This window comes from Miscanthus floridulus, chromosome 8 (assembly GCF_019320115.1).
Source record: "Miscanthus floridulus cultivar M001 chromosome 8, ASM1932011v1, whole genome shotgun sequence".
Lineage (NCBI taxonomy): Eukaryota > Viridiplantae > Streptophyta > Magnoliopsida > Poales > Poaceae > Miscanthus > Miscanthus floridulus.
Genome location: NC_089587.1, coordinates 29,396,597 through 29,419,167, shown reverse-complemented (window position 1 = coordinate 29,419,167; position 22,571 = coordinate 29,396,597). Strand labels below are relative to the sequence as shown.

The window sequence follows — 22,571 nt, the reverse complement described above, 5'->3', positions numbered from 1 at the left end:
AATGATAATAAGTGATGCGCATTATACCTTCAAAAACTTTCTTATGGCTACCACTCATATTCTCCTACAACTAAAAAGAAAGAAAGTAAGACCACTGTTTCGTGCGACAATCGTCGATCCGTCGGTCCGCCCCTCCCCTTGCGATACCGCGCGTCCTAAACTTCTACGTCGCTCTGCCTCGTGGTGCTATCGCCTCCCCATGATCGAGTCAGAAGGAAAGTCACAGAAGTCACGCAAACGATGTCGCCCTCAGTAGGAAACTGGTGGACCGCACACGACAGGCGACCCGCCCCTAGGGCCTCGGCACACAATCCTCACCTAGTCGCCCAGTGCTTAGCGCCTTACCTCCCTCAATCCCTAGCCGCAACCCTCTTCTCACCTTGCGATTTGTGATGACAGTGGTGCGCATGGCCCACTCCTTTGGTCGACGGCGACGCACATGGCCCCCTCCCGACTGGCGGCGCTCCACACCAGTTTTTTGTTGCCACGACCTCCCCATTCCTGTCTCCTTGCTTCATGTGTGCCCATCGCTCACCTCGCCGTTTCACTAGGCCCTGCCATGTCATCGCCCACACCAAGGCCCTCGACATCGCCCTCCCTGTCTCCCTGCTCCGCCAGTCCCGAGCCCCCGCCGCCCGCCACACGTGCAATAAGCGAGGTGGAGCCGTGGAGGCTGGACAAGGACATTGAGGTGGACAACTAACAAGAAAGAAAGTAAGACCACCGTTTCGTGCGACAATCGTCGCTCCATCGGTCCGCCCCTCCCCTTGCCTACGTCGTATTCCGCTTGTTCCTGGGTCAAATTTCGTATCCTAAAAAATATGTAAGGGTGTCATCATCACCTCTCTGTATCGCTCCACTCATTCCTCGGTCAAATTCCATATCCTAAAAGAAAACCCATATATCACGCCGCCTATCATTCCCCTTCCTTTACTTGTCCTTCATAGAGCATACCTCTCCTTCCCCTTCTTCCTTTACCTGTCCTTCATCACCTTCCTCCATAGATACGAGATCCACCGGAGCGACGCTTCGTAAACGTCGGCATTGCTCCATGTAGAGCGACGTGCGGCTCATCGTCAACGTTGAAACCAGCCGCTTCATCCGTAAGGACCTACCGCTGCTCCGCAGGTACTTCCACGGCGGCCATATGAAATTTGGATTGCTTCATTGTTTATTGCTTGTCCTGTTTAAAACATATTCAGAGTTGTATATTTGTTACAGCCGGTCTCTTGATTGGAGGCTTGGAGCCATTGCATTTGAGTATTTGACCACCGAAAACATGATTTACAAGTACTCAAACTACTGAATTTTAGATTATGTAATGTAATGGTAAGCATATGCAATGGTTGTGCCTCAAAAGTTAGAACTTGCAACCATCCATGAATTCTTTGCTAAGCTGTTGAGAGGCTCCATTGCTGGGCAAGACATATATGGGTGGTGGCGGCGTGCGTTGGTCGAGTCCATGTCGACGATGATGGGCAAGCCCTGCAGGAACACAGCACCGCGATGCACGAGGCCTGCATAGGCAAGCCCCAGCCCATGTCGTCGTCCATCCACGGATAGTGTAGAGTTCGTAAAAAAAAACTACACCACCTCGCTTTGGCTCTGCTGCGGAATCCGCGTTGAATGATACAGGTGATACAAATAGTATGGAAAAAGAGAGAAACTAATTTTATTAGCTTTGTATAAACTAATCTATACGACATAGGTCATAAAGATCATGAGACGGGCTTTATATTTTTAAAATAAAATTAGATTTGTAAATTTCTATCGTCTAAGCTATAAGCACATGCATCGTTATAGGTGTAGATAAAATTTACAGAATCCGTGCAACGTACTGACATTATTTGTAAAAATATATTATTTTCACTTCTGTCTACTGTTCATGGTCCGGCAATTGTAACCAGGATTGGTTTGATAGTTGATTTTCATATTGATAGTTGATTTTCATATTTAAATCATTTAATCGTATGACTAGTTATTACTAATTATAAGTCTGGGTATCTCCAAATTTTAGATAAACAGCATAGGAACAGAGATTGCAAGGTTCAGAAGAGCAGAGATTGCTGCAGGTAGCTTCGGATGCTCAACTGATCAATATACAATGATTTGGCTTACACAAACACAAAAAGCATAGAACTTTCAACATTATTTAAACGTTGGTTTTGGCTGAGAAAATGAAGAGACAGGGAAAATCGAAATCATGCTGTTAGGAGAATGTTTCAGAGTACAGCCAAAATAATTTTTGTAGATAAAAGATTTTGATTTCCAGTAAATCGAGTAAGCAATTGTGAACTTAAAAAATGTTTAATTGTGCATACTTTCGGTTCAAATAATTTGGATCAACTGTATCAAGGTTTTTGTACTAAAGTAACTATTCTGATAATTGATGTTACCTGAATGAGAGACCAGAGCAGAAACTCTGAAACATAGTAAAACTTTCAGTAGTCACTTGGTAGGACCTGATGATTTTTTAGTAGCTTGGCCCTACAGTTGCAGGCACTTTACTATTCTTCTTGAGTGCTTGGCATATATTGTAAATAAATTGGTGGATGCACAGGCTGATAGTATGCTTTTCTTAGCAATATACCATTCCACATTTTCTAAATTTATACATGGCGTGTACTATGAAAATGTGAATATGTTATCTTGCAAGGATAATTGTGAATGCAGTTTGAAATCAAGATTCATTTTTCATATGTGCACTTTGAATACATTAATGACAATCTATGTGGCCTATTGGTCTCGGTGATCTGTTCATGACCACCTTTTCCATTGTGCATACTCCAGCTTTATTCGTAGTGTTATCCAGTTCGTTCAGGTTGCATATTATCGACCTATTTAACTTTTTTTTGGCAATAATGAGATTTATTGGTCATATTATTTCATAGGCACAACATTGCTAAAAGTGACAGGTAGTGTTATGGACACGCCAAGGCCAACCAGTGATCGGGTACCTTTGGGGGACCTTACAAATACAACACATGGAGGTAAATAAACTTTTAAAATATCTCTACATATTCTATGTTCATATGTTTCTAACTCACAAAAATTTATTGAAGGGAATCATACACGACCTAATGAGTAGAAGAGGTAGAGGGATAGAGAACGGTATGCAACAATGTCTGATGAAAAGAGGAGTGAAAGAAACAAGAAACGTCGTGAGAGGTATAAGATGAATAACCAAGGTCGTGTTGATTCCCATAACAATGAGGTTGTTCATTCAACAGGTATGGTGGTGTTGCTGAGTGTCACTTTAAAAGCCATATGTGTTATAATTAATAACAATTTATTTATACTATGTTCAAACTTGCATATGAGAATACAACAAATGGAACATACGAAAATAGTGACAAACTCCATATGCACTCAACCAACAGTAATGGCGCCAATGAATTATTAGGTTACTTATTATGCTAATAAAAGTATTTATTGGTGCGGCGACTGCAATTAACGTGTTGACATAGTTTGCTTATTGTATGGATTAAGTAATAACAATCAACTATGTTTGAACTTGCAGATGGGAATACAACAAATGAAATGGACGAAAACAGTGACGGGCTCCATAGGCAATCAACTTATAGTAATGGCTTGCAACAATTATCAGGTTACTTATTAGCAGAACAAAAGTATTTATTGGTGTGGCAACTATAAGTGACATAGTTTGCTTATGGAATGGTTCAATTTGTATTGTATGGTTATATTTGTAGATGGTCTGGTACCTTTAAGCAACATTGGTGGCACTGGTTACGTGGATGACATTGAAACGGGTACACTTTTGTATCCATTGCTTGGAATTTTGGTGAATCGTGCATGTGTTTATTTATTCCAATTGTGCTTAGACACCATCCTAATGTGCATTGATTAAAGTGTCATTCCATGATATATAGGTTTGGGATATGCACCTAGTCCCATCAACCTGCTTGTCACGTGTCCAAATGAGCATAAGCGTGATCGTGATAGACCACGATACGCTGCAATGTCTACTGAACAAAGGGCGCTATAGAATAAGAGACGACGTGAATTGTATGCAACAAAAAATACACCAAAAAATACAGGAATGATGCTACAAATGACTCCAAAGGAGACTGCCTAGCCAATAGGTGTGCAAATAATATTGATTTCTCGGTAGCAATATCTTATCGTGGTGTTGTAGGATACTTATTATATGAATAAATTTTTAGACGGTGCTGTCCCTTTAACCATTGGAGCACTTGATGATATTGACGATAGTTTAACTGAGACGGATATCGACACTTTTCAAGAAATGGGTATGCCTTTATAGAATGGTGGCTTTGTTTTTAATTACAAAAAGAGTTTGAACACCATCGTAGCTGACACTGTTGCGTAAATTCATTATCATACAATTTCAATTATTGTGTGTTGTTCATCGATTAAACATTGAGACCGAACATTTTTTTATTAAAATATAGGTGCTGTAAATACATCCCCTTCCATCGACAATTTTGTCACATGTCCAAAAGAGTGTAAGCATGAGCTAGATAGAGCACGAAGGGCTGCAATGTCTCCTAAACAAAAGGCACAAATAAACAAGAGGCGGCGTGAGTTGTATGCGGCAAAAAATACTGCAAGGAAACTGCAAATGACTCCACAAGAGAAGAAGTTGAAATGAAAAGAGATCAACAAAAAATACAATACGATGGTGAGAGATTGCTGAGCCAACAATCTGCATCCGGACTCAATCGCCATGGAGAGCCCTCACTTTAACCCTTAGCTTATTTTCCCTTCTTCGCCTCAATCGCCTGAAGCGCCTTCACATGATATGGAAATACCCAAATTGAGGGGCACACCTGTTGACATCGTGCCATCTGTAGTTCATAATCCAGAAGTCCAGACCCCTGAATTGGCTATGGCATAGACCATACATAGGCAGTGAGTGACCACTAGAGAGACAAATGCCCTTCTATCTCGTCGCAATCGGGCTTTTGAAGCAAACATTGGAAGAAGGGCTAGAGGGTGTGCAGATGGAAAGTGTAATGATTCGAATGACCCAACTCAATCGAGTGTGGTTTACAACGGTAATTAGCCTTGATTACTATATATTGTTGGTACTTTCACCTTTGCTCTTCTATTCCAAAAACTCATAATTTTTCTTACTATAGGTGGTGTCACCCAGGAACCTCCAAATTCCACCACCTAATAATTGCACAGGTACACAGACACAACCGTCTGTAGTTGATGGTACCTCTTCAATGCCTCCAAACGGTGCACAAGCTCATACGTCAGACTCTATGGTCGAGGATGGTATTTTCTTCATTAAATTTATCCCTTTTTTGTATGCCATTATGTTTCTCTCATCATATATATGGCCATGTTGCACAGACTATGATGTGGATGTCATATTTGAGGAGGACGAGGAAGAGGATGAGGCATACTTTTTCACCTGACAAGGTACACCATGTAATAGTCAAAACATTCTTTCACAGACTTTCTTTCAATGCATAACACAACAACATTTTGTTAGAAGACGACAAGGAGGGAGCTGACATCAAGCTCAATCTTGACACAGATGAGCAAGACAATAGTGAGCCTAATGTCCTAGATCCATACGACAAGGTTTACGCTAATGTCCTGTCAGAGTCACACATGCTACCGTTGGCCAAACTGCGAGCACTGCAACGCAAAGAAATTTGAGGGTGAACTGCCCGAATTTTGTTGTCGAGGTGGAAAGATTCATCTTTCAACTAATGAGACACCACCAGAGCTCATGAGGTTGTGGTCAAGATCGGATACTGATGCTAGGCACTTTCGTGCAAACATCAGATATTTCAACGACCACTTCTCTTTTACTTCTCTATACTGCCACCTAGATCGTGTGACCACTAACATGTGAATCTGCGGTGTCTACACATTCTGTGCCCATGGCCAGATTTACCATAACATATGTTCATTTGGTAAAGAGGAGGGTGTCGAAAAGAGACACCTTGAGCTTTATTTTTATGACGATGATCCGTCCCTCGAGCATCGGATGAGCAAGTGCTATGAGCAATGCGCCCAAAACGACAAAGAAGTTATAGAGCAATTGGTTAGTATCTTTAATAGGAATCCATACTCTCAGCAACTAAGGAGTATGGGACACGTTGAAAATCTGGAGGATTACCAGGTCGAGTTGAACCTTGACCAGTGGCTTGACCAGAGAACATATAACATGCCACTGACATCAGAGGTGGCTGTCGTCTGGGTTGAGGGGAGTGAGCGTCATGCCCAATTCAAGCATAGTGTTCTCCTACAAGGGAAGGATCAGTCTATACATGACATCCGCTCATATAATGCATGCTATGACCCACTGTCATACCCACTGTTCTTTCCAAGGGGTGAGCTCGGGTGGCACAATTGCATTCCAAAAGTGGGTGTGACTATGGCTCAAGTTGAGCGAGCTTGAGCAATCCGCAAAAGGCATGCCGAGAATGGTGATGATGATGATGGAGGTAACTTGAACTCTTTTCAATAATGCAATATAAACTCTTTTTTATTAACGCATGATACTAATTCGAACAATGTCTCCCTATAGAACCTGTTTCAAATACATGTGTCTCCGTGCGTGACTACTACCGCTACAAGTTCCAGATGCAGCCAGGGATATTTAATCCAATACTCTATGGCTGGCGTCTTTTCCAGCAGTTCATCGTCGACACCTACATCAAGATTGAGAGCTCACATTTAGACTACATGAGGTACAATCAAGATACTTTGAGAGCTGACCTATACCAAGGCCTAGTGGATAGCATGCATTTAGGTGAAGGATCTACTAAGAATGTTGGAAGGTGTATTGTCCTATCTTTGTCATTCATCGGAGGACCCTATGATATGAGGCGCTGATACATGGATGCAATGGCTCTAGTGCGAAAGTATGGTAAACCTGATATCTTCCTCACAATGATGTGCAACCCTAACTGGGATGATCTGTCAAACACCACAGGACCACCCAGATCAAGTCACATGGGTCTTTAGAGCAAAGTTAGAGGTGATGAGGAAAATGTTGATGGAGAAAGACAAACTTGGGAAGGTGAAGGTGATGTAGACTAGGCCCGATCTTCCGAAAGGTATGATAGCGTCGATTGGTGGAGACTCGATGTTCACGATCTAGGCTTCGAATCAAGATTGATTCGAACCCCTACAACCGTTACACCACTACTCTATTGGTTATCAACCACGCGAACGCGATTGACCTCACCGAGAAGGCTTTTCTGCAAGCGAATTGAGAACACAAGCAAGAACGAGATAAACGCAATATAAAATTGCAAATAAATATGAGGCTTATGATAATGAAAAAGAGTTCAAGTCTTTATTCGAAAGGACTCATCACCATAGGTGAACAAGATCAAGAACTGGGGCCCTGGTTCACAGCAAGCGGCCTTGGCGGCGATAGTTGCAGCAAAACGATGTCTGTTTCATGAGGAAATCAAGAACTAAACAAAACCCAAACCCTAAGGAGAGTGACGGCTGCTATTTATTGAGTCTTGGATGTCACCCCCCTGTACGCGCCCCCTAATAGGCCCAAACATGATACATGGTCCAACAGACCAAAAACTGGTGTCGCAGCACCCTGGCAGATTCTGGATGCTGACTTGTTTTGATGATTCTTATTGATTCCAAAGAGCTTTTGATGTGAGACCACTTGGATTGGCTTCCTTATCAGATTATCTTTCCATCCATATGTGGATCATCAAAAACGGAGTCTGGATGCATCTTGGGTGACCAATTTAAGGCAGACTGGTCCTGGAACCCGAGACGGACTCGAACTTGAGTTGCTTTGGGCCTCCACCTCAGGGACTCGAACCGAATTAGCCTCAGACCTCCTTCTTAACTTGGACACCATTGCTGGCCTCCTACCAACTCAAGTTCGAGTCCCCGAGATGGAGGCCCAAAGCAACTCAAGTCCGAGTCTGTCTCGGGTTCGAGGACCAGTCTGCCTTAAACTGGTCACCCAGGACGCATCTGAACTCCGTTTTTGATGATCCACATATGGATGGAAAGCTAATTTGATAAGGAAGCCAATCCAAGTGGCCTCACATCAAAAGCTCTTCGGAATCAACAGGAATCATTAAAACAAGTCAGCGTCTAGAATCTACCAGGGTGCTGCGACACTAGTTTTTGGTCTATTGGACCGTGTATCATGTTTGGGCCCATTAGGGGGCGCATCCAGGAGGGTGACGCCCAAGACTCTATAAATAGCAGCTGTCACTCTCCTTAGGGTTTGAGTTTTGTTTAGTTCTTGATTTTCTCGTGAAACAGACATCGTTTTGCTGCAACTGTCGCCGCTAAGGCCGCTTGCTGTGAACCAGGGCCCCAGTTCTTGATCTTGTTCGCCTGTGGCGATTAGTCCTTTTGAATAAAGACTTGAACTCTTTCTCATTATCATAAGTCTCATATTTATTTGCAATTTCAGATTGCGTTTATCTCATTCTTGCTTGTGTTCTTGATTCGCTTGCAGGAAAGCCTTCTCGGCGAGGTCAATCGCGTTCGCGTGGTTGATAACCAATGGAGCAGTGGTGTAACGGTTGCGGGGGTCCAAATAAGTCTTGGTTCGAAGCCTAGATCGTGAATGTCGAGTCTCCACCAATCAACGCTATCATACCTTTCGGAAGATCAGGCCTAGTCTACATCAAGAGATCTCTCACCTTCCGTGAGTTTAGCATCGTGGGTTTTACCTTTGCTCTCATGTTCAGCAGGAGTAATAGTTGATGGTTTTGAATTGTCACATGAGAATGTGAGCATCTCATTTTCTATCACAGCATCCTCGCTCTTTTGTACATTGTCCTACAAAAGGTTAGGCATAGCAGGAGGAATAACAAGAGATTGATCTAGTTGATGCACCTCATCATTTGAATTAATTATAAGAGATGGATTAACAAAATTTTCTCTTATAAGATCTTTCATATCATTCCAAGTTTGAGGTTTATTAGAAGGATCTAAAGACTCCCACCAAGATAAAGCAGGATGTCGTAAAACACTAGATGCATTTTTTACCTTCCTCCTTGGACACATAAAGCGAGTAGCAAATATGTTATTTATGACAATTTCCCACTCCATGTACTCATCGGCACCTATACCATCATAAGTCGGTGGATACGAACAACCTGTCATTGTTAGAAGATAGCAAAAGACAACACAAAAGTATTATCCCTATCAACTACTTAGGTTGTGGACAAGAAAAAACAAGGCACTCAACTCTCAAGCGTCTTACCACGGTCTTACAAGTGTTCTTACCAAAGCAACAGGCGGTGCAATCGGTCGGTGACTGTGATACCATTGTAGCTTGAGTGTAACAGTTGCAAGGCAAACCTATACTTGGTTAGAAGAAAGTGGATCTTGGACATACATAATATAGTAGCAAGGAATATCAAAATTCACAACTGAATAGCAAAGCTGAATAAATATCCCAAGTACTTGTCTTAGTTGCTGGCCTACTCACGTTCCAAGTACCAGATGTATCAAGTGATGTGAACAGCAGGAATATGATTAGGAACAAGGTAGAAATTAGCACTCGCAAACACAGCTCAAATGGCGCTCTCTATGTGTGCCTCTAGATATTGTTCCTCTTTTGCGCCTCTCTTTTTTCTATTTTTTGGGCTGTCGTTATTTTTTTAGAAATTTCGACTTTTTATTTTTATTTTATTTTTTTGATATTTTTTCTTCACTTAGGAGCACAAAAGAAGTAACCACAGAAAATATGAGCTTAAACAAGTGAAAGACGTGGCCTATGGAATTTCCAGAAGACGTGCTCGAAATCGACAAAAACCTTGTGACCATGAAAACAGGATCTTGTGACCACTTTTTGACCAAAATAAAAATCTCTGACCCTAATAGAGCGGGGATGGACAGATCTGAAATTTTTTTCTGATTGATTTTGATATATGGAACGTCAAAATCCGAGTTTGTATGCGAAAACTAGACCAGTTTTTCGAACGCACTCTGAATTAGAGGGCAACGGGAACAATGCGCATAAAATTGGTCACAACAGCAATGATTTGATAGAAATAGTGAAGATAAGTGTAGGAAATTAGATGGTATGGACTAAGGTTTGATGGATACAAAGGAAACTCAACAAGCCTTGGAGATGTTCACGGATTATGATGAAAAACAAAGGGGAAAACCCAAACCGGACTAAAAAACGATCTAAAACCAGCAACTAGAACTTGACCTAGGGCACAAACTCAACAACGTGAAACAGAGACGAAATTGCATGGAACAATGAGGCTATAGGACAGGGAATATGTTACAATGTTTTTTTTTTGCTTTTTGTGGACTATAGGTAATACAAAAATAGTAACAATCTAAAGGAAAAAATAAAGTTATACCTAATAGGCAACAAGGTGTCTGATACCACTTGATGTAGACTAGGCCTGATCTTCCGAAAGGTATGATAATGTCGATTGGTGGAGACTCGATGTTCACGATGTAGGCTTCGAACCAAGACTGATTCGGACCCCGCAACCGTTACACCACTGCTCCGTTGGTTAGCAACCACATGAACGCGATTGACCTCGCCGAGAAGGCTTTCCTACAAGCGAATCAAGAACACAAGCAAGAATGAGATAAATGCAATCTGAAATTGCAAATAAATATGAGGCTTATGATAATGAGAAAGAGTTCAAGTCTTTATTTGAAAGGACTAATCGCCACAGGCAAACAAGACTAAGAACTAGGGCCCTTGTTCACAGCAAGCGGCCTTGGTGGCGACAGTTGTAGCAAAACGACGTCTATTTCATGAGGAAATCAAGAACTAAATAAAACCCAAACCCTAAGGAGAGCGATGGCTACTATTTATAGAGTCTTGGGCGTCACCCCCCTGGACGCGCCCCCTAATGGGCCCAAACATGATACACGGTCCAACGGACCAAAAACTGGTGTCACAGCACCCTGGTAGATTTTAGATGCTGACTTGTTTTGACGATTCCTATTGATTCCGAAGAGTTTTTGATGTGAGACCACTTGGATTGGCTTCCTTATCAAATTATCTTTCCATGCATATGTGGATCATCAAAAATGGAGTCCAGATGCGTCCTAGGTGACCAGTTTAAGGCAGACTGGTCCTGGAACCCGAGACAGACTCGAACTTGAGTTGCTTTGGGCCTCCACCTCGGGGACTCGAACCAAATTAGCCTCAGACCTCCTTCTTGACTTGGACACCCTTGCTAGCCTCCTACCCCTTCGTGCCATGCACCAAACATGGTCATATGCATGGGTGTCATGTCCTCATCAGAAGGCTTATGTATAAGTAGTGGAGTTCCAGAAGAGGGGCTTGCCACATGCACACTTCTTGCTGATAATGGAACGAAAGTACAAGCTCACATGTCTCGAGCAATATGACATGATTATCAGTGTAGAGCTACCAAACAAGAAGAAGTACCTTGAGCTCTACAAGATGGTGATGAAGCATATGATGCATGGTCCTTGCGGGACACTAAATCTGTACTAACCGTGTATGGTGGGCCACAGGTCATGCAAGAACCATTACCCACGCCCATTCTATGAGGCAATGTCATAGGGAAAGGATTAGTACCCTATCTATCGATGATGCAATGATGGCCGCACGCTAAAAGTTCAAGGCCATTACCTAGACAATCAATGGGTCGTGCCTTATAACCCTTGCCTGCTACGTACCTTCAACTGCCATATCAATGTTGAGGCTTGTGGGAGCATTAAATCAGTAAAGTATATATTCAAATACATATACAAGGGACATGATAGGGCATCGATGGTGATGAGAGAGACCGACAAAGTAGATGAGAAAGGGAACATTGATGAGATCAAGCAGTATAGAGATGCCCGGTGGGTGACGCCACCAGAAGCACTATGGAGGATATATGGCTTTGACTTGAACAAGAACCATCCACCAGTACAGTAGTTGTAGCTTCATCTACCCAACATGCACATAGTGGCATTTCATAAAAAGGATAAGGTCGAACGGATCATTAATAGGCTAGGTGTAGAAGAGTCAATGCTGACAACATACTTCGATGCAAACAAGAATCATGAGGAAGCCCGTGGAATCTTGTATTGAGACTTCCCAAAGCATTTTACCTAGCAGTCTGATGGTAAATTATGGCAGAAAAGGAAAAACTCCATTTTTCAAGTTGGAAGAGTCATCGTGGCTCATCCCGCTGAGGAAGAACGTTACTTTCTTTGTGTTCTCTTGAACAATGTTGCTGGTGCTACCTCATACGAACATCCGAGGATGGTTGATGGCGTGCTACTACCTTTGTTCCATGAAGCTGCAGAAAGGAGGGGTCTAATCGAAGAAGACAAGACACTAGATGAATGTCTAACTAAAGCTACTTTACTCCAGATGCCTTCCTCCCTGTGGAGGCTATTTGCAACAATATTGGTATTCTACGAGCCGCATGATGTGATGGGGTTGTGGAAAAAAACACTACGATGCAATGTCAGAGGACTGCAGCCGCAATCATCCATCCCCGGATCTGGTGCAACAAATGGTTTTGATAGACATTAGAAACATGTTGCAGTCTATGGGGAAGGGCATAAGGTCATTTCCTCTTCCAGATATTGATCACTCATATGACGATGCTAGGCATATTCCTCGTGAGATATTTGAGGAAGCTAACGTCGAGCAGAATCCTGAAGATGTGCTATTGTGTGACTCACTCAACACCAAGCAAAGGTCTGCCTATGATGAGATAATGGCCGATTTCTACAGCAAACAAGGCGGGTTGTTCTTTGTGGATGGACCTAGCGGGATAGGAAAGATATTTTTATATAGGGCACTTCTCGCAAAACTACATAGCCAGGACAAGCTTGCCGTGGCTATAGCTACATCTGGAGTCGTAGTAGCCATAATGCTAGGCAGGAGGATGGCACACTCGCATTTCAAGATACCCCTCACTCTTCAAGAGGGTGGTTGTTGTAGCTTCACAAAACAGAGTGGTACTACCAAGTTGCTGCGGCAAGCAGCTCTCATAATTTGGGACAAAGCATCTATGATAAAGAGGCAAAATGTGGAAGCACTAGACAATAGCCTATGGGATATAATGGGCCGGTCAAACCTACCATTTGGTGGAAAGATTGTTGTCCTTGGTGGGGATTTTAGATAGGTCCTCCCTGTTGTGCGGAAAGGATCCAGAGCTCAAATAGTTGGTGCTTCTCTACGAAGATTGTATCTTTGGGAATCCATGCGCCATCTAAAGCTTGTCCGCAACATGAGGGCTCAGAGTGACCCATGGTTTGCAGATTATCTATTGCACATTGGTGGTGGAATGGAAGAGGTTAATGGAGATGGCAATGTACGCATTCTAGACAAGATATGTGTCCTGTACTCTGGCGATGCCGAGAAAGATCTTCATACATTGATCGACATCATCTTTCTAGATCTAAATGCAAACATGGTGGACAAAGACTACATCACCACCAGAGCAATTTTATCTACACATAATGATTGGGTGGGCATGATCAATATGAAAATGATTGATATGTTTTAGGGCGGCGAGACGGTGTATCATAGTTTTGACTCTGCGGTAGATGATCCACATAACTACTATCCATCGGAGTTCCTTAACAGTTTGACCCCCAATGGGCTGCCTCCACACGTCTTGAAGCTCAAGCTCGGATGTCCTGTCATATTGCTTAGGAATATTGACCCTGCCAATGGGCTATGCAATGGTACAAGGTTGGTGGTGCGGGGGTTCTGAAGAAATACAATCGACGAGGAAATCATGGTGGGGTAGCATGCTAGGAAGCGGGTATTCCTTCCTCGAATACCGCTATGCCCGTCTGATGATGAGATGTTCATGTTCCAGTTTAGGAGGAAGCAATTTCCTATCAGGCTGAGCTTTGCCATGACGGTCAACAAGTCACAAGGCCAAACTATCCTGAATGTGGGTGTGTACCTACCCGCACCCATGTTCTCTCACGGTCAGTTGTATGTTGCGATGTCTAGAGCCACATCAAGAACCAATATTAAGATCCTTGCCCTCCCGCCTGATGCAGAAGCACAAGAGGAGTAGGCCAAAAGGATAGAGAAGAAAAATGCTAAAAAGAATGCTGAGGGGAAAAAATAAGAATGCGTCAAATAAAAAAGATAAGGATAAGAAGACCCCAATAGCGGATGGAACTTTCACGAAGAATATTGTATTTAAGGAGGTTGTAATGCCATAGGCGAGGTAACAGAACATTACTAACACATACAATGCATTTTTTCCATTCAATTTATATTGTACAAATAATATCTCACCAATGCCATATTTGTTGTTGTTCCTAGGTATTTTTAAATGGTTTATCAGACTCTACACAGAGATGTTGTATATACACTTGTGTGATGGCATAATGAAAATTGAAGTGTTATATTATTGTTATAAAAATGACACTTTGATTGTTTTGTTCATAATATTTTGTTTTATCACCATTCATAACTATTACACGTGTATGTTCTCAAAACCATGAGTTTTGTTGATTTTCCCCACTTTTCTCATGTGCCAATGTGGGATCAACCGAATTAGCACCTGCATAATTACAAACATAAATTACTTGAATAAAACTAACGAAGCAAGTTAGCGATAATAATGAACAATAGTGCTAAACAACACCATACCAGTGGTCGTGGGATGGCACGATCGTAGTGACGTTGGTTCCACGCATTCAGGAGGGCAACTCCTTTGTATTTCTCTTTGTTGCACTAGTTTGTGAGCATGAAAGAAATGGATATTGGATATTTCTTCCTGCCAATATAAAACATTATCTTAGCCGCATCACGGAAAGGTCTATAAAGTAGAGTTTATGAGTCTGCGACGCCGCGCACTCCATGACTGTGTTGAATTCATAAACTTTGCTTTTTAGATTAAATGTCACTTTAACGTTGGTATTTAATTTTTACAGTATTATTATCTTATCGTGCGATCCGTGTGTTTTTAGTACAAAATATTAGCTATCTCGTAGCAACACACGGACACGCTACCTAGTCTATACCTAAATAGAAGACCTGTAACTTGGTGAAGCCATGCCAACACAAGTACATCACTTCTTTGTCAAGCAAGTGTTGCTAAAGAACCGAAGCGTTTCCACGTTAGTAGCTCAGGAGACGCCCTCTGTTTCCAATCCTAGTGCATAATTTGAGGCCCCCCTTTGATAGAGCTCCCACCAACTCTAGTTTCTCTGATGCATGCACTATTCACACATTGTTCGCAGGAGCATTTTCTCTCTCTCTCCTCTCTCGTTCTCTCACAGTGCTGATGGAGCTAACTTTTTTTTGGCTCCACTGCCTCTGTGAGAGAAGAAGAGAGAAGAGAGAAAAGGAGCTCATGTGAACATTACGTAAACAGTGCGCACGTTAGAGAAGCCAGAGCCAACGAGAGCTCTAATAAAAATTAGAGCAAAGCTTTTGCCGTCCGTTCAAAAGAAATGTTGTTTCTTCATGTAGTCATGTGCGTAGCAGCTAGCTGCGATAATAAGCTTCATGTGACAACCCAAGCAATGCTCACTTTCGTAGTGTAATATGTATATTTTTTCCTCACGGTTTGCTTTCACGAGTATTTGGATGGTTTCCTCTTCTCTCTATATATATACATTTCTTTATCAACAGATACCGTTTGATTGGTAGGCGTTTTGTCAAGCTTTTTAAGTCATTGAAGATGGATCATTGTCTCCCAAGTTTAAGATTTCAAGCTAAAAAGACAAGATTGTTCTACTTTTGGGCATTTTCCTCTACGTGAAGAGAAGAGTGATGCTCAAATAGTTGCTGAAAATGACGTTAGAGATGAAAATGACGTTAGAGACTATCACTCCCAACTTCTTTACTCCCTCCGTTCAAAATTATAAGTTGCTTTGACTTTTTTATATGAAAAAAAATCAAAGCGACTTATAATTTAGGACGGAGGGAGTACTTTATATTAGTGCTATTAGTATAGATGTCCCTACCAAAAGTGTCGAAGTGTGTAAAAGGGGGTGAACTATCATATTCATGATATTATTCATTGTGTTTATCTGAACTTTCTATACGTCTCCTTCCATAAACTCTCTTTTTATACAACGCTATAAAATCCCGCAGCAACGTGAGGGGTATCATCTAGTATATATCTAAGTTAGATCCCATTTGGAAGGATTTCTTATAAAAAAGACTCTGTTTTTTAAGAGATATCCTCCAGAGGAATCAGAGTGGAAAAACACTATTACACAAGCTCTTAAAAAAAGTTTATAAGTATTAGACCTATGATTTTGTGATACATGTATTTTTAAGTAATAATACTATAATAAAAAGTTTAGGCATGAGACCCCAATAAAGCTTTCGCTTACGTATGCTAAATTCGGCAAAACGCTCAGGTGTATACATGCTCAGAAAAGGAAAGGGAAAAGATTCTATTACGATATGATTACTAGCTTTGCCACTAGCTCGCATATATGTAGTACTGCTACTATCTACGTTTTTAAATAAATCATTTTATAGAACTGTTCTACTGTTCTAAGTTAAACTTTTGTAAATTTAACTAATTTTATAGATATAAATATTTATGATAAAATTAGACTAAATTTTTTGTGAAAATAAAACCAATACCACCATTAGATGCACTATGAATTTTTTTTTGTAGTGTACTTATTTAATGCCAATAATAATAATATTTTTTCTACTCCTTTCACTCTACTTAATTATAAGACGTTTTAGCTTTTCTAGATATATAACTTTTGCTATGCACTGAGATCTACACCCTGTCTAGATATATAAAAAGTAATACATTTAGAAAAGTCATAATGGCTTACTCCCTCCATCCATAAAAATGCAATTATGGTATCCGTGCTGGTCAATCGAGCATAAGTTTGTCCAAATTTATAGTGAATAGTATTAGCATTTATGTCTCTAAATAAAATTATTATGAAAATATATTCTATATCTAATTTAATGATACTTATTTTGTATCATGAATGTTGGTATTTTTTTATATAAATTTAATCAAAGTTTAGGTTGTTTGACTCCTCTTAATATGAGAATTGCATTCTTTGGTGGACAGAGGTAGTACAATTTAGTAAATAGGAGTATTTATAAAAGAAATTGGCTTAAAACAACTTTAGAAGTTAGTATTTTTTCAAAACAAAGAAAGTACATTATTTACCGCAGTTTAAGTGGCTTGGGAAGCAATAGCATGATTTTTTTCTTTTTTTTGACAACACAATAGCATGGATGGACTGAGACTGGGAGGTGTCCCCCAAATCCTTATTCGGCGCGCGTGCGCCCGTAAGGTTAGCGTCGCACGCGGCGCCGTTATTGGGGAAGAAGGGGGCAGGGCAGCGGGCGGGTGGTGGGCAGAACGGCCGGCAGCGAGGGCGTGAAAGCTCTAGTTTGGTTTTGGTGAATTGATGAAACCCTAAGTGCTAACCTAGTTTATCAAAGTGATTATAAGATGGGTAGCACTACTCCAAGTGGTGAAGCAAATGAAGATCATGACATGATGATGGTGATGTCATGGTGATAATCAAGTGCTTGGACTTAGAAAAGAAGAGAGTGAAAAACAAAAAGCTCAAGGCAAAGGTGAAATTGATAGGAGCTTTTCGGTTTAGTGATCGAGACACTTAGAGAGTGTGATCACTCTTAGGATCGATAGCCGTACTATTAAGAGGGGTGAAACTTGTATCGAAATACGGTTATCAAAGTGCCACTAGATGCTCTAACTCATTGCATATGCATTTAGGATCTAGTGGAAAGCTAACACCCTTGAAAATGTTTGTGAAAATATGCTAACACACGTGCACAAGGTTATACACTTGGTGGTTAGCACATTTGAGCAAGAGTGGAGAAGTTGGTGAATCGAAGGAGGTGTTTTTCACTGTTAAACAGTGACCGGACGTGGTCACGTGGTGACCGGACTCTGGGGAGCAGCGTCCGGTGAATTATAAAAGAAGATGGTACTCTCGACCTATGATTAGATGCAGGCGATCGGACTCTAGCTAAACACTGTTCAGTGTCCAGTCGTGCTAATGTGGCAGCACACAAAGAAGACCGTGAGTGACCGGATACTGGGTGAGTCCAGTCGGGCGTGATCGGATGCATCCGGTCGCCACTAGAACCTTACTGGAAGTGATCGGACGCTGGAGTCCTGTGTCCGGTCCTACACTATAGAGCGTCCGGTCACAACTTAAGTGTACTGATGATCGTTGAGATTGGATGGTTAGCGTTTGAAGTAGGGGCCATGTGGCATGCATCACGCGACCGAATGCTGGGGTCCTGCATCCGGTCAATCTGATCGGTGCATCCAGTCACCCTGACTTTTTAGAGAACAGAGAGCCAACGGCTCTATTCATGGGGGCTCTCTATTTAAGCCCCATGGCCGGCTCAAGCTCACTCTCTTGGCCATTTGCATTGACATAGCAACCTTATGAGCTTAGCCAAAGTCCTCCCACTTATCTCCATCACTGATTCATCATCTTTGTGAGATTGGGAGAGAATCCAAGTGCATTGCTTGAGTGATTGCATCTAGAGGCACTTAGTGTTCGTATTTTTGTGGCGGGTATGACCCTAGATACCCACGACAGACCACATGGGCTACGCCCCTAGGGGCGGCCTAGCCCACAAGACGAAGCCTTGTGGGGCACGGCGCTGCTCGGCGCATCCCGTAAGACACCGAGAAGATATCCTGAAGATATTATGAGATCTGTTAGGATACGTATGATCCCATAATTCCTGTAATCTGTTATTACCTTCTGGTTATCTCCTAGATCTAACTGACTTATAACTCTACCCCTCGGACTATATAAGGCGAGCAGGGACCCTCTCCAAACACATGCAATATCATACGATAGCCAATACAATACAACAGACCACAGGAGTAGGGTATTACGTCACCCCGATGGCCCAAACCTGTCTAACCCTTGTGTCTCTGTTGCCTTCTTGTTCTCGATTACACGCATCTCTGTTGATCAATCTACCTTTGTGGAATACCCCTCGGAGGACTACCGACGATATTCTATCAACAGTTGGCGCGCTAGGTAGGGGTGTACGTGCTATTTCCATGTCGAACAAGATGGTACAATTTGTAGGCCCTTCGTCCTTCGCATAGCCTGACCAGATCTTCATGGTCGGATCAATCTCATGGATCATCAACGCTAACAGAGTCAGAGAGCTCATCGAGTCGGTGCAGATCAATACTATGCCGATCATCCCAACACCTATGACTGCAGATCCGATCTTAGAACCACCTCCGAGGTCGCTTTTGCTAACAATTCACCGCCCACTCCCCTGCTACCTAAGGAGGCAAATCAACAATGATGATCTGATCACATCCATCGATTAGGTTGGTCAGAAGCTCGTCTATTGCCTCTTCATCATAGAATCGGCTCTGACCACTCTGGTCTAGCGCCGACCACCCTCTAATTTAGATCTATCGGAGGCGGATTAGAAACTCTAGGGGCTACTACCCTACCCTTCGGGCTCACCAGCATCACCACCGCCTACCAAGATGCCCTAAGGGGCAAGTTCACCGACCAGGTTGGAGATATCCATCCTCTCACCGATCAGCTCCCATCGGCTATCAACATGCTACACGTTGGCCGATGCCCCGGAGCATTCCTCCAAACCATCCTAGAAGAGAATCCAAACACTGAGTCCCAGGGCTCTATGGAGACTATCGCCGAAACCACCGCCGAACAACCTTCTTTCCCTCCCTTCCATGGAGGCACAATCTTCAATGTCAGCGTCGATAGCCCCCGGTAGGAATGGGAAACTGAGGAGGACTGCACCGCCCACGTCAATAGGAACATCAACCGTGCGTAGCGCCGAGCAAACGAAGCTGACCTTGTGCTAGCTGAGGCTTCTCACAATGATTAGCTTGACTCGCAAGGAAGGCCACGCCAACTCCAACACAACCTCGACGATGAATTTGTCCGTGTTGATGGCCATGATGTCTACAAGCAAGCGCCAACTTGGCTGTGGCCGCCAATGGGCTCGCCCAGCTCCCGCAGACAACAGAGGTTGCCAAGGTTGCCACCATGCTTAAAGTGGCGCACTGCCAGGTCAACAAGATCCGCTAGGATCAGAGACTTTCCTACTCGATGAGCTCGATTCGCCGATCAATCGCACCAAGATCTAATCGCCGCCCCAACCAAAGTTGTTTCACTAACCAGCACCGCGATGATGGACAATCTCTCCTAGGGGAGCCACGGGCAGCCATGTTGACCACCCTCACCAACACGACTAGGAAGTTGACCAGGATGTTCAAGCACACCTCAATAATCTCCACGATGCGCGATGACGTATCGACGAGCATCATTTTCTCAACATGAAGAAGAAGTACACCGCCATCAAGAGTATGAGCAAGAGTTTGGTAATCCATACTCAGCCCTCCAGCCACTCAATGCCATAGATCACGATGGTGACAATCCTGAAGGGCCCAAAGCATTCACAAGGGCACTCTAGACACTCAAGTGGCCCCATGGTTTCAAAATCACTAGGGTCGTGCCCTACGAAGGATGAATGAACCCCACACAGTGGCTACAAGCTTTTGCCATTGCTGTGCGCATTGCTGAGGGAGATACCAGCATCATGGCAAACTATCTTCCCATTATGCTCATGCCAACTGCGATGAACTGGTTCATAAGCCTCGCCCCAGACTCCATCGGATCCTAGGAAGAGCTGAAGAAGGTCTTCACTGACAACTACATGGCTACGTATACTCAGTCGGGCACCAAGCATGATCTGAACTACATCTACTAGAAGCCATCTGAGCTCCTTCATAGCTACATCAGATGCTTTTCCAAGATGAGGAATTATATTCCTAACATCAAGGAAGCTGAAGTCATCACTGCCTTTGTCTGAGGACTCCATTACCATGACCTCTGCTCTAGGTTCAATCTCAAGCCACCTAAAGGGATTGGTGAGATGATCACGACCGCTAACTAGTACACCGACGTCGAAGAGGCTGAAGTACACTTTAATGAAGATATGAGCATTGATCACCCAACTCGACACAGCAACGAGTGACATGATGACTGACGCCATAGTGATCGCCGCTACTATGACCGCAGTCACCATCATGATAGTGGCCATGACCGGCCAGAAGGGTCCAAATCTGGTCAATATCACCACCGCTGACCAGACCACATCGTCGCCACTGTTGATGAACCTTGCGCCAAGCACAACTATGATGAGCAGTACAAGAAGATCCTCAAAGGCCCATGCCCTCTCCACAAAAATAGCAAGCATAAGATGAAGGACTACCTCGGCTTGGCTAAGGAGTTCTAGGCCAAAAAGCCGGATGACGACAACAACGATGGAGCCAGAGGTCGCCGACCACCTAGGGGCAACAACAATGCTTTCTAGGATCATGACAAAGTGGTCACCACCATCTTCAGGGGCCTTGCCATTGCTGAAAGCAGAAGAGATTAGAAGCTCACCGCCCACCGAGTGCTCGCCGTCAATGCGGAAGATGCCGCCGCCAACCCCAGCTATCGCCCCTGGTCCGAGGTCCCCATCACCTTCAGTAGGGCCAACCAATGGGTGGACATCCCTTACATAGGGCGTTTTCCCCTCGTTCTTGATGCAACCGTCTAGAAAGTGCTTTTTAGAAAAGTGCTCATCGACGGTGGGAGTGCTCTAAACCTCCTCTTTGCTGGAGCCCTAAAGGAGCTAGGGCTTGGGATAGGAGATCTCACACCCTCTGACTCCTCCTTCTAGGGTGTGGTACCAGGCAGGGCATCCAAACCTCTTGGAGAGATCACCCTCCTAGTACAGTTCAGCACGGCCAGCAACTACCATGTCGAGCACATCAACTTCTACGTTGCTGACTTGAACACCGCCTACCATGCCATACTTGGTCGGCTAGCTCTGGCCAAGTTGATGGCCATACTGCATTACGCCTATCTAGTGCTGAAGATGCCTTCGCCTACAGGAGTCCTGGCCCTATAGGCCAACCTCTCCATCGCCTACGCCTACAAGACAAAAAGTCTCACCCTCGCTGAAGCCACTGACCTCTCCATCCAGATGGCTAGCGTGGTCACCGACGCCAAGATGGTGCCCACCAATGACCTAGAGATCCTAGCATTGGAGCCTCCGCGTGCCTCTGCCAAGTCCAAGGAAACAAAGGAGGTTGGCCTCGGCCTCGATGACCCCTCCAAGACCGTTAAGATTGGGGCTCACCTCGACCCCAAATAGGAAAGCACGCTCATCTCCTTCCTACATGCCAATGCTGATGTGTTTGCTTGGAAACCTATAAACATGCCGGGGGTACCATAGGAGAAGATCGAGCACTCCTTAAATGTCTCACCGACTGCCAAACCAATCAAGCAGAAACTCTAATGATTCATGCTAGGCAAGAAGGAGGCTATTAGGGTAGAAATAAAATAGCTCCTAGCTACCAGATTTATAAAAGAAGTGTATCATCCTGAGTGGTTAGCAAACCCTATTCTTGTTCAAAAAAAGAATAAAGAATGGAGAATGTACGTTGAATATACCGATCTCAACAAACACTACCCTAAAGACCCCTTTGGTCTACCTCAGATAGATGAGGTTGTAGACTCTACTACCAGCTACAAACTGCTCTCCTTCCTCGATTGTTACTCTGGCTATCACCAGATATCCCTCAAGGAAGACAACCAGATCAAGACGTCATTCATCA

At 43.3% G+C, this 22,571-nt stretch overlaps 1 pseudogene; it reads left to right on the top strand.

The window, feature by feature from the left end:
• Positions 1 to 2,923: 2,923 nt before the first annotated feature.
• On the top strand, positions 2,924 to 4,285 carry LOC136475356 (uncharacterized; annotated as a pseudogene).
• The last annotated feature ends 18,286 nt before the right edge of the window (positions 4,286 to 22,571 follow it).